Genomic DNA, 13,370 nt, shown 5'->3' on the forward strand with positions numbered 1-13,370 from the left:
ATCAGCCAGGTGGGGGTCTGCCATGATTGGCCCAGTACACTTCAGGTGGAAAAGTACCTACAAGGATCAGAGACTTGGAGCCAGGTAGAGACTATAAACTTCATGAAATCACTCAGAAACAGGACAGCTCTAATTCTTCTTGTGTCTGTCAGGGTTTAGTAACTGAGGAAGTGAGAGATTTTACTCATTAAGCTTCATGGAGATTTCTGTCTAGTGGTTTTTTTTTTTTTTGGTTTTTTTTTTTGTAGACTCCCTGCTGAGCAGGGAGCCCGATGCGGGACTCGATCCCGGGACTCCAGGATCATGACCTGAGCCGAAGGCAGTCGCTTAACCAACTGAGCCACCCAGGCGCCCCTGTCTAGTTTTTTTTTTTTAAACTCTGTATAGGATACAATAATCAAATAAATTAAATGTATGCTATAAACCCTACTGAGCAAAGAGCACTATGCAAGATTTGTAAGGGATGCAGTGGTGGAATATTTCCCAGAATGTGTTCCTCAGAACATGAATTCCACCAGCAAAATGGTGGGTAACGTGTTAAAAAGGAAAAAAAAAAGGTGGGTTTGTAGCCAAATAAAATCAAGAAGTATTGGTTAAACAATATCACTAAGGTTTTGGTTTTTTTAAGTTTAAACTTGAAGAATTTATCAAAACCGGTAAAACGTAGGGAATAAAATAACTGGATGAACTGACTTTGTCACTAGATTCTTTTTTTTTTTTCACACGCAAGTGTACTTTATTGAATTCAGCTGTAGGCAGGCAAGTGTGTTAATGTAAAGGGCTGGACGCTAAGGGACAGGGCCAGCAGCGCACGGTGGAAGACTTGGGTCTCCTGGCATGAGCACCTAGTGGTACCCATTGTTCTCCTGCATAGACTTTAAAAATACACTGTAGACTGTAGCGTAGACAAACACCAGAAGAACAATGGATCCAGTGGTCAGAAGGAGGCCCAGGACCAGGGCCCAGATGTTCAGACAATTGGCGGTGGAGGCATAAGTCTGGGCCCCAGTCATGTCACCCACCATCTTCCGGTCCCTGGACTTCACGGAGTAGGCGAAGGCCACGAAGCCCAGGCAGCACCAGTTCATGAAGATGGTGTTGAACAGGGACCAGACGATGTGGTTGGGCACGGCTGTCTCACTACGGATGTTGATCACAGTGGTCGTCATGGGAGCCGAGCTCTGGGGCGCCCCGAGTACAGCCACCTCATGCTCCTCCTTGAGCATCTCATAGGTCGGGGGGACGCCGTTGTGGGCGCCGGAGAAGAAGTGCTGGGAGTTGTGGTTCATGGTGGGAGATGGAGCACCGGTGGTGTGGATGTGGGCGCCGGACCTTGCTCTTGTCACTAGATTCTTATTGTGTACCTTTGGGATTCTGTGTTTGATCACTTGGAAGAGGGAGAGAAACAGAACACACTACCTATCCTCATCTTGTGTCAGCGTTCAGAATCTTCTGCTTTGCTCATGCTATGGTTTGGGGACCCTGCAGCAGCATTAAGCCAACAAAGATGGGTTCACAATGACATGTTCTAAAGCTTGGGTGCTCTTGGTTGAGAAAAAATTATAAATTATAAATACATAATTAGGAAAGAAATGGGATATATATTTAGAATGCAAATACACAAGCAAGATGGTGGAGGAGTAGGAGACCTGGATTTCGTCTGGTCTCAGGAATTCAGCTGATTAGGGATCAAACCATTCTGAACACCTACGAACTCAACAGGAGATCGAAGAGGAGAGTAGCAACAACTCTCTGAACAGAGAAGCGACCCCTTACTGGAAGGTAGGACGTGCGGAGAAGTGAATCCGAGGCGATATTTGGGAGGATAGACGGCGGGGGGAGGGGCCTCCGTCGGCCGCTTCTGGCAAGTGCTAGAGCCGCGGAGCACAAAATCGGACCTTTTAGAAGCCGGCTCCGCGGAGGGACGTCGCTCCAGTGGCTAAGCGGGGGTGGAACCCTCGCGGGACAGTGGGGTCTCAGGACCCTCGGGGTCACAGAAAGACCGGGGGTGCCTGAGTGCGGCAGAGCTCCCAGGGATCGGAGCAGGGAAGCCGGCTGCAGAGACGGAGCCGAGGCGCGGGCTCTCAGCTTGGGGTTGCCATAAACTGTGATCCGCGGCCCAGTCGGGCCACTGCTCCTCCAGCAGGGACCCAACAAGCGGCAGAGCCGGGGCAGGCTCCCCTTCCTCCCCCGGGAGGAGCGGCGCGGGAGCGCACCGCAGGGATCTGCTGGGTTTGGAGACTCCACACGGGGTCGGGTGCCAGAGATGGCAACGCTCGGTCACAGGCCGGGTGAGCACAGAGTGCGGCCGGAGACCGGGGACACGGGAGTGACTGCTTTTCTCCGGGGGCGCACTGAGGAGCGGGGCCCCGAGTTCTCAGCTCCTCCGGGTGGAGATTGGGAGGCCACCATGTTCACCCTGGTCCTCCAAAGCTGTACCGAGAGCTTGCAGGGAACAAAGGCTCCTGAGAGCAAACCTGAGCAGCTTGCTTAGCCTGGACCGACAAGGGCGGGGCAATTCCGCCTCCGGCAAAGACATTTGGGAACCACGGCAACAGGCCCCTCCCCCAGAAGATCAGCACGAACAGCCAGCAAGCCAAGACCAAGTTTACCGATCAAGGAGAACGGGAGAACTCCAGCGCTAGGGGAATACCGCACATAGAATTCATGGCTTGTTTTTTTTTTACCATGATTCATTTGTTTTTCAAAGTTAATTTTTTTAACTGTTTTTTTAATTTTTCTTTTTCCCTTTTTCAACCAACATCTTTATCAAACCCTTTTTTAAAAAAACGTTTTTTATTTTTCATTTTTAGAGTCATATTTTATTCCTTCAGAGTAGTTACCCTTATTTTTGGCATATATATATATAAGTCCTTCTCTCTTTAAAATTTTGAGATACAGTTTCTTCTAACAGATCAAAATATACCTTAAATCACTAGAGTATGGCTTTGTTCTAGTCTCCTGCCTGATCACATTCTCTCCCCCTTTTTTTTTCTTTTTTTAAAAAAACTTCTTTCTTTTTTCAAACAACTTCTTATCAATTCCTTTTATAAAATCTTTTATAATTTTCCTCTTTACAGTCATCTTCCATCCCTTCATTTTATCAACCCTTATTTTGTACATATATAAGTCTTCCTTTAAAATTTTAGGAGGCACTTTTTTCTAACAGACCAAAATACGCCCAAAATCTAGTGTGTGGCACTGATCTATGCACTAGGCTGATCATATTTGATCATATTCTCTTTTTTTTTGTATTGTTCTGGTTTTGTTTTTATCTTTTTCTTTTTGTTTTTTTTTTCTTTCTTTTCTCTTTCTTTTTTCTTTCTTTCCCTTTCTTTTTCCCTGGTTTCAGCTCTTTTCTGATTTGTATGCAGTATATTTGCTGGGGACGTTGTTAACCTGTTAGGATTTTGTTCTCTCATTCATCTATTCTCCTCTGGACAAAATGACAAGACAAAAAAAATCACTTCAGCAAAAAGAACAAGAGGTAGTACCGTCAGCCAGGGACCTACTCAATACGGACATTACTACGATGTCAGACCTAGAGTTCAGAATCATGACTTTAAAGATACTAACTGGGCTTGAAAAAAGTGTGGAAGTTATTAGAGAAACCCTTTCTGGAGAAATAAAAGGACTAAAATCTAACAAAGTCGAAATCAAAAAGGTTATTAATGAGGTGCAATCAAAAATGGGGGCACTAACTGCTAGGATAAATGAGGCAGAAGAGAGAATCAGTGATATAGAAGACCAAATGATGGAAAATAAAGAGGCTGAGAAAAAGAGAGAAGCAACTACAGGATCACGAGGGCAGAATTCGAGAGATAAATGATACGATAAGACGAAACAACATTAGAATAATGGGGATCCCAGAAGAAGAAGAAAGAGAGAGAGGGGCAGAAGGTATATTGGAGCAAATTATAGCAGAGAACTTCCCTATAGTGGGGAAGGAAACAGGCATCAAAATCCAGGAGGCACAGAGAACCCCTCTCAAAATCAATAAAAATAGGTCAACACCCCGACATCTAATAGTAAAACGTACGAGTCTCAGAGACAAAGAGAAAATCCTGAAAGCAGCTCGAGAGAAGAGATATGTAACCTACAACGGTAGAAACATTAGATTGGCAACAGACCTATCCACAGAGACCTGGCAGGCCAGAAAGGCCTGGCATGAGACCTTCAGAGCACTAAACGAGAAAAATATGCAGCCAAGAATATTATATCCAGGTAGGCTGTCACTGAAAATTGAAGGGGAGATAAAAAGCTTCCAGGACAAACAAAAACTAAAGGAATTTGCAAACACGAAACCAGCCCTCCAAGAAATATTGAAAGGGGTCCTCTAAGCAAAGAGAGAGCCGAAAAGCAGCACAGATCAGAAAGGAACAGAGACAACATACAGTAACAGTCACCGTACAGGCAATACAATGGCACTAAATTCCTACCTTTCAATAGTTACCCTGAATGTAAATGGGCTCAATGCCCCAATCAAAAGACACAGGCTATCAGATTGGATTCAAAAACAAGACCCATCCATATGCTGTCTGCAAGAGACTCATTTTAGACCCAAAGACACCCCCAGATTGAAAGTGAGGGGGTGGAAAACCATTTACCATGCTAATGGACACCAAAAGAAAGCTGGGGTGGCCATCCTTCTATCAGACAAATTAGATTTTAAAACAAAGACTGTAATAAGAGATGAGGAAGGACACTATATCCTACTTAAAGGGTCTATCCAACAAGAAGATCTAACAATTGTAAATATCTATGCCCCTAACATGGGAGCAGCCAATTACATAAGGCAATTAATAACAAAAGCAAAGAAACACATTGACAACAATACAATAATAGTGGGGGACTTTAACACCCCCCTGACTGAAATGGACAGATCATCTAAGCAAAAGATCAACAAGGAAATAAAGACTTTAAATGACACACTGGACCAAATGGACTTCACAGACATATTCAGAACATTCCATCCCAAAGCAACGGAATACACATTCTTCTCTAGTGCCCATGGGACATTCTCCAGAATTGATCACATCCTAGGTCACAAATCAGGTCTCAACCGGTACCAAAAGATTGGGATCATTCCCTGCATGTTTTCAGACCACAATGCTTTGAAACTAGAACTCAATCACAAGAGGAAAGTGGGAAAGAACTCAAATACATGGAGGCTAAAGAGCATCCTACTAAAGAATGAATGGGTCAACCAGGAAATTAAAGAAGAATTTAAAAAATTCATGGAAACCAATGAAAATGAAAACACACTGTTCAAAATCTTTGGGATACAGCAAAGGCAGTCCTGAGAGGAAAGTATATAGCAATACAAGCCTTTCTCAAGAAACAAGAAAGGTCTCAAATACACAGCCTAACCCTACACCTAAAGGAGCTGGAGAAAGAACAGCAAAGAAAGCCTAAACCCAGCAGGAGAAGAGAAATAATAAAGATCAGAGCAGAAATCAATAAAATAGAAACGAAAAGAACAGTAGAACAGATCAACGAAACTAGGAGCTGGTTCTTTGAAAGAATTAACAAGATTGATAAACCCCTGGCCAGACTGATCAAAAAGAAAAGAGAAATGACCCAAATCAACAAAATCATGAATGAAAGAGGAGAGATCACAACCAACACCAAAGACATACAAACAATTATAAGAACATATTATGAGCAACTCTATGCCAGCAAATTAGATAACCTGGAAGAAATGGGTGCATTCCTAGAGATGTATCAACTACCAAAATTGAACCAGAAAGAAATAGAAAACCTGAACAGACCTATAACCACTAAGGAAATTGAAGCAGTCATCAAAAATCTCCCAACAAACAAAAGCCCAGGGCCAGAAGGCTTCCCAGGGGAATTCTATCAAACATTTAAAGAAGAATTAATACCTATTCTCCTGAAACTGTTCCAAAAAATAGAAATGGAAGGAAAACTTCCAAACTCATTTTATGAGGCCACCATTACCTTGATCCCAAAACCAGACAAAGACCGCATCAAAAAGGAGAATTACAGACCAATATCCTTGATGAACATGGATGCAAAAATTCTCACCAAAATACTAGCCAATAGGATCCAACAGTACATTAAAAGGATTATTCACCACGACCAAGTGGGATTTATCCCTGGGCTGCAAGGCTGGTTCAACATCCGCAAATCAATCAACGTGATGCAATGCATTAACAAAAGAAAGAACAAGAATCATAGGATCCTCTCAATAGATGCAGAGAAAGCATTTGACAAAGTACAGCATCCGTTCTTGATCAAAACTCTTCAGAGTATAGGGATAGAGGGTACATACCTCAATATCATAAAAGCCATCTATGAAAAACCTACAGCGAATATCATTCTCAATGGGGAAAAGCTGAGAGCTTTTCCCCTAAGGTCGGGAACGCGGCAGGGATGTCCACTCTCACCACTGCTATTCAACATAGTATTAGAAGTCCTAGCCACAGCAATCAGACAACAAAAAGAAATCAAAGGCATCCAAATCGGCAAAGAGGAGGTCAAACTCTCACTCTTTGCAGATGATATGATACTGTATGTGGAAAACCCAAAAGACTCCACCCCAAAACTGCTAGAACTCATACAGGAATTCAGTAAAGTAGCAGGCTATAAAATCAATGCACAGACATCAGTGGCATTCCTATACACCAACAACAAGACAGAAGAGAGACAAATCAAGGAGTCGATCCCATTTACAATTGCACCCAAAACCATAAGATACCTAGGAATAAATTTAACCAAAGAGGCAGAGGATCTGCACTCAGAAAACTATAAAATACTCATGAAAGAAATTGAAGAAGACACAAAGAAATGGAAAAACGTTCCATGCTCATGGATTGGAAGAACAGACATTGTGAAGATGTCCATGCTACCTAGAGCAATCTACACATTCAGTGCAATCCCCATCAAAATACCATCCACTTTTTTCAAAGAAATGGAACAAATAATCCTAAAATTTGTATGGAACCAGAAGAGACCCCGAATAGCCAGAGGAATCTTGAAAAAGAAAAGCAAAGCTGGCGGCATCACAATTCCGGACTTCCAGCTCTATTACAAGGCTGTCATCGTCAAGACAGTATAGTACTGGCACAAAAACAGACGCATAGATCAGTGGAACAGAATCGAGAGCCCAGAAATGGACCCTCAACTCTATGGTCAACTCATCTTTGACAAAGCAGGAAAGAATGTCCAGTGGCAAAAAGACAGTCTCTTCCACAAATGGTGTTGGGAAAATTGGACAGCCACCTGCAGAAGAATGAAACTGGACCATTTCCTTACACCACACACAAAAATAGACTCCAAATGGTTGAAAGACCTAAACGTGAGACAGGAGTCCATCCAAATCCTAAAGGAGAACACAGGTAGCAACCTCTTCGGCCTCAGCCGCAGCAACTTCTTCCTAGAAACATCACCAAAGGCAAGGGAAGCAAGGGCAAAAATCAACTATTGGGATTTCATCAAGATCAAAAGCTTTTGCACAGCAAAAGAAACAGTCCACAAAACCAAAAGACAACCGACAGAATGGGAGAAAATATTTGCAAATGACATATCAGATAAAGGGCTAGTATCCAAAATCTATAAAGAACTTATCAAACTCAACACCCAAAGAACAAATAATCCAATCAAGAAATGGGCAGAAGACATGAACAGACATTTTTCCAAAGAAGACATCCAAATGGCCAACAGACACGTGAAAAAGTGCTCAACATCCCTCGGCATCAGGGAAATCCAAATCAAAACCTCAATGAGATACCACCTCACACCCGTCAGAATGGCTAAAATTAACAAGTCAGGAAACGACAGATGTTGGCGGGGATGTGGAGAAAGGGGAACCCTCCTACACTGTTGGTGGGAATGCAAGCTGGTGCAGCCACTCTGGAAAACAGTATGGAGGTTCCTCAAACAGTTGAAAATAGAGCTACCATACGATCCAGCAATTTGACTACTAGGTATTTACCCCAAAGATACAAATGTAGGGATCCGAAGGGGTACGTGCACCCCAATGTTTATAGCAGCAATGTCCACAATAGCCAAACTGTGGAAAGAGCCAAGATGTCCATCGACAGATGAATGGATCAAGAAGCAGTGGTCTATATACACAATGGAATATTATGCAGCCATCAAAAGGAATGAGGTCTTGCCATTTGCAACGACGTGGATGGAACTGGAGGGTGTTATGCTGAGTGAAATAAGTCAGAGAAAGACATGTATCACATGACCTCACTGATATGAGGAATTTTTAACCTCAGGAAACAAACTGAGGGTTGCTGGAGTGGTGGGGGGTGGGAGGGATGGGGTGGCTGGGTGATAGACATTGGGGAGGTTATGTGCTATGGTGAGCGCTGTGAACTGTGCAAGACTGATCAATCACAGATCTGTACTTCTGAAACAAATAATGCAACATATGTTAAGAAAAAAAAAGAAGAGGAAGAAGATAGCAGGAGGGGAAGAATGAAGGGGAGTAAGTCGGAGGGGGAGACGAACCATGAGAGACGGTGGACTCTGAAAAACAAACTGAGGGTTCTAGAGGGGAGGGGGGTGGGGGGATGGGTTAGCCTGGGGATGGGTATTAAAGAGGGCACGTTCTGCGTGGAGCACTGGGTGTTATGCACAAACAATGAATCATGGAACACTACATGAAAAACTAATGATGTAATGTATGGTGATTAACATAACAATAAAAAATTAAAAAAAAAAGAATGCAAATACACATAATAGCAATTGCCAGAGAATTAGAGATTGAGGTCCTGGTCTGTCTGATCTGTCTTTGGGCAATTGAACAGATATGCTGACTCAGAAATTCCTCCCCATTGCAAATTGTCCCCCATCAAATGTGCATGCACACACGCACGTGTGCGTGCATGCACACACACACACACACTCACACACACACACACACAAGAATATTCCCAGCAACTCTGGGCATTCATGGGAGGAGGAGGGGTGTCTTAGCTTGGGCTGCTATCACTAAATACCAGAGATTGGGTGGCTTATAAATAATAAACACTTAGTTCTTATAGTTCTGGAGCCTGGAAGTCCAAGACCAAGATGCTGGCAGATTTGGTGTCTGGTGAGAGCCTACTGCCTGGTTCAGCCACCCATCACTTGCTGTGTCCTCACATGGCAGAAGGGGAAGGGACCTGTCTTGAGCAGCTTTTATCAGGGCACTGATCATGACCTAATCACCCCCCAAAGATCTCACCTCCTCATATCATACCCTTGGAGGTTAAGTTTCAGTGTATCAGTACAGGAGGAGTGGGGCACACACGTTCAGTTCACAGCAGGGGGCAGGAGACTGAGCTCTTCAGGTTTCCGTTGCTTCAAGCTAAATGCTTCTGGGTCTGTTTCTCTGATCCCATGCTGCTTCCCACAGGCTAAGGAGAAGGACCCTAATTCCCATATTACAAATATAAGACTCAAGTTTTTGAATTTTCCCTTTTAAAATTTCAAGTATCAAAAGATAAACTTTTAAAATTCTTGAAATATATCTTTGTAATATTTGCCAGATGTATTTCATTTGAAATAAATCATAACTTATTCCATTATAATTTTTCAAATCTCCTAGAACAAGATGGAAACATTCTCATGGTGAAAAAATTGGTCCACCCCTAGTCAGGCCCATTTGCTGTCTAGAAGTGGTCTATTTCTCTTCTGCCCTACTAGGGACATGTTTGGATTTAGGGTTTAAGCCCATGGAAATCAGTGTGTACTTCTCCTTTGCACATTGTTGGACTAAGTAGGTGTTAGATCACAGAGGGGCTTGCTGTTCGTCCAAGGATATGTTAGACACATGTTAGAGAGTTCTGGAATAAATGGGGTACTACTCATTTAGTTATAATTTGCTTAAATTGATCTGGTGTTGACTGACAACAAATCCAGTGTCTCCATGGAAAGTCAATGAGGAAAACCCAGGGGAGACTGAGTGAGACCGAAAGAACTGAATTCATGCCTCCGATGACTAACAGATGATAACTCGCTCTACATGCTGGGGAGGGGAGAGCACATCCACGGGAGTGCAACTGAGGAAGACAGAAGAAAATTAAGCAAGGGAAAATTGAGCAAAGGAAAATTAAAGCAATCTTAACAGTGAGGGCCATTAAACCATTGAAAAGTCTCCCGAGGGAAGTGATGGAAACCTCCTTGCTTGAGTCATTTCAAAATTGACAAAGCAACGGAAAATGTACTGCAGGGAGCAATCCTGTGCTGCAGGGATTGGACAGGATGATTTAATACTTCTCTTCTGTCTCTCATTTTCACGTTCTGTGAAATTGTATTGCGGCTAGGAAACAAGATATCCTTCACCCCTACAGTATGTTTACAGAGGCTTCGTCTGAAGCACAGAGTTGAAAAGAAAGGGAACGCATGCATTTTAAAATTCCATCAGTCCTTCACATTCTTTCTGTCAAGGTGGGTTTCAGATATGGTATCACGTGGGGATTTCTGTTGAGCTCTGGCATGCCTTTGACTTAACCTGTAAGAACACCTAGGACTTCAGTGAATAATCCTAAAGTTCAACTTGTGTTTGTCCCATTGTGGGATGGACTACTGGGAAGAATAAGGTTTAATAATTTTTCAAACCACCCATGACAACATCAAAAAAAAAGTATACCTTTGAAAATAAACATTGATCCAAAACTAGTTTTAGTGCAAAAGGCAAAGAAGAATTCGAGAAGAGTAATCAGATTTCTCTTTGTTCCTGGGAATCTAACATGTATTATTAAAAAGGAGACCTTGAATTTTATGCTGTGTTCTTCTGGCTTAAAGATGTCAGATCTGATCTTTATAGCTAAGAGAATTGTTATGGAGAGAAATTTGTGTATGATCCACACAATAAAAAGACCTAAAAAGCTATGCTAAAAGCAGTTTGGGGTTGTATCTTGATAAGTGTTTACTATAAAGACCCGAGTGTGATCCGTAATTGAGGACAATTTATTATTACTTTGTAATTGTTACCTTAAACTATCATATTAGTGATTACTTACTGTGTTCCAGATGCACTAAGTCATTCATATCTATAATCCTTTCATTCAACAATATTTATTGAATCCCTCTGCTGGGCTAACCACTGCACGATAAGATTTTTTAAAAGTAAACTTTCTATTGGATTTTGGATTTACAGATTTACAGAAGTAGCTCAGAGAGTGCCCCTGTGCCCCTCATCCACTATCACCTTCTCTAATGTCACCCTCTTACAGTACCCTGGTACCTTTATCAAAACTAAAAATCAGTATCAGTAACTTACTGGTCAACAAAATTCATCCCTCACTGGGATTTTGCTAGTGTTTAATTAATGGTCATTCCCTGTCCCTGGATACAATCTGCATTTGGTTGTCATGTTTCCTTGGCTTCCTCCAGTCTGTGACTGTCTCACATTGTCCTTGTTTTTGATGACCTTGATAGTTTTTTTAAGATTTTATTTATTTATTTGAGAGAGAGAGAGAGAGAGAGAGAGAGAGAGAGCACGAGTAGGGGGAGAGGCAGAGGGAGAAGCAGACTCCCAGCTGAGCAGGGAGCTCAATGCGGGATTCGATCCCAAGACCCTGGGATCATGACCTGAGCCGAAGGCAGATACTTAACCAACTGAGCCACCCAGGTGCCTCCCCTTTTTAAAGATTTTATTTATTTATTTGAGAGAGAGAGAGAGGACCTTCACAGTATTAAAGAGTCCCGGTCAGGTACTTTGCAGAATGTGGATATATTTCCTCCTAATTAGACTTGGTTAGGAGTTTTTGGAGAGAATACCACAGAGGTGAAGTGTCCTTATCACCTCCTGTGGGGTTACCTGGCCTCTGCAAAGCATCAGTGGCATATTTACCTAACCCCTTAGTTAGGGAGTGTTGGCCAGGTTCTTCCAGTATGAAGTTATTACTTTTCCCTTTACTCTGTTCCCATGAGTGAGTCACTAAATTCAGACCACTCTCAAGGGGTGGGAGATGGATTAAGCTGGACCTCCAATAGAGGAGGGTATCCACATACACTGTTTGAGATTTTTCTGTAAGGGAGATTTGCCTCCTCTTCTTCATTTATTTGTATATTCAACCATTTATTTATATGACCACAGACTTATTTTGTCCTGTGGATTATAATTCAAACTACATTATTTTTTTCTGTCTTTCAAGTGGTTCCAGCTTTGGCCCTTGGTGGCTCTCTTGGGTTTGTCATGGCCTTTGGATTATATGCCCATCCTTTCAGTTTTGGACAACACTTCCATAGTTTCTGGACTGAGGAGATGCTCTGGGCTCATCTTGTACATTCCCCATCACTGTTCTCAAATCAGACATTTCTGCAAGGGATCCTGGTTCCTTTTCTAGGAGAATGATATTTAGACACCAAAACCTGGATGTTGGTACCAGGTGTCAAGGCTGTCTCAGTGGACAGGGCTAGATGGCATATGTATGTGTAGTAACCAGTGTCTCTATACCCATGATTGTGTGTGTGTGTGTGTGTGTGTGTGTGTATCCACACATGAGCTCATACTGATGACTCTCACCAATCCACACTCCCCTGGGGTCACTGAAGCCTTGCCTTCTTGCTTACTAGTGACTTCCTTTTCCAACAATAAGAAACTTAGCTCCAGCCACCCACCATCCATTTCCTATTTGCTCAACACCATTGTACATGTAGTTTACTCGTTATGAACCCACCCTGCCAGGAGAAGCAAATATAAAATTATAGTTCTTTGTCTTTAGTCTTACAGTTTCCAGATCAAAACACCATTTTCCAAGCTAACTTTGCTCAGGTTCTCCACTACTTCCTCCTTCATTGGGATTATGTCATACATCTGTGATACTTAGATTTGTTTGCCATTCCATCCTGGGATCCTTGACATTCTGGCTTAATTTCTATTTTTCAGTTTGCATACATTAAAGTTGACTCAGAGATATTTTTTGTTTGTTTGCTTTAGCTCTATGAGTTTTGACAAATGTGTAAATTCATCTGTCCATCGACCCCGGTACCACATACAATGCTTCCTTCACTCCGTGACCAGATACATGCACTGAAAATATTTTCTCCCGATTTGTGTCTCGCCTTTTCATTTTCTTTGTATCTTTTGAGGAGTGGGCATTTTAAATTATCATTAGTTTCCCACTTACCCTGTTTCTTTTATGGTTATGATTTTGGGGGCTTATCCTTTCTAAGAAATTCTTACTTATCTGAAGTTTGAAAAGCTACCCTCCTGTGACTTTGGAGAGAACTTAAGTTTAGGTCCATGATCCATCTCAAATGTTGTGAAAAATCAGATTTAGGAGTCAGTCTAAATCTCACCCCATTTTACTCAGTTAACGAAGTACCATTTTTTTCAAAGGAATTTCTCTGTTGAGATGCCCTGGGGCCTTACTAAAAAATCAGTTGAATATACATGAGTCTGT

At 42.3% G+C, this 13,370-nt stretch overlaps 1 pseudogene; it reads right to left on the reverse strand.

Annotated features, from left to right (window-relative positions):
• Window positions 1–711: 711 nt before the first annotated feature.
• On the reverse strand, window positions 712–1,289 carry LOC114205929 (interferon-induced transmembrane protein 1 pseudogene; annotated as a pseudogene).
• Window positions 1,290–13,370: the final 12,081 nt, after the last annotated feature.

The sequence above is a fragment of the Eumetopias jubatus genome, unplaced genomic scaffold (assembly GCF_037043125.1).
Source record: "Eumetopias jubatus isolate StellerSeaLion01/CBP00866 unplaced genomic scaffold, mEumJub1_p1.0 scaffold_9, whole genome shotgun sequence".
In the NCBI taxonomy this organism is placed as follows: Eukaryota; Metazoa; Chordata; class Mammalia; order Carnivora; family Otariidae; genus Eumetopias; species Eumetopias jubatus.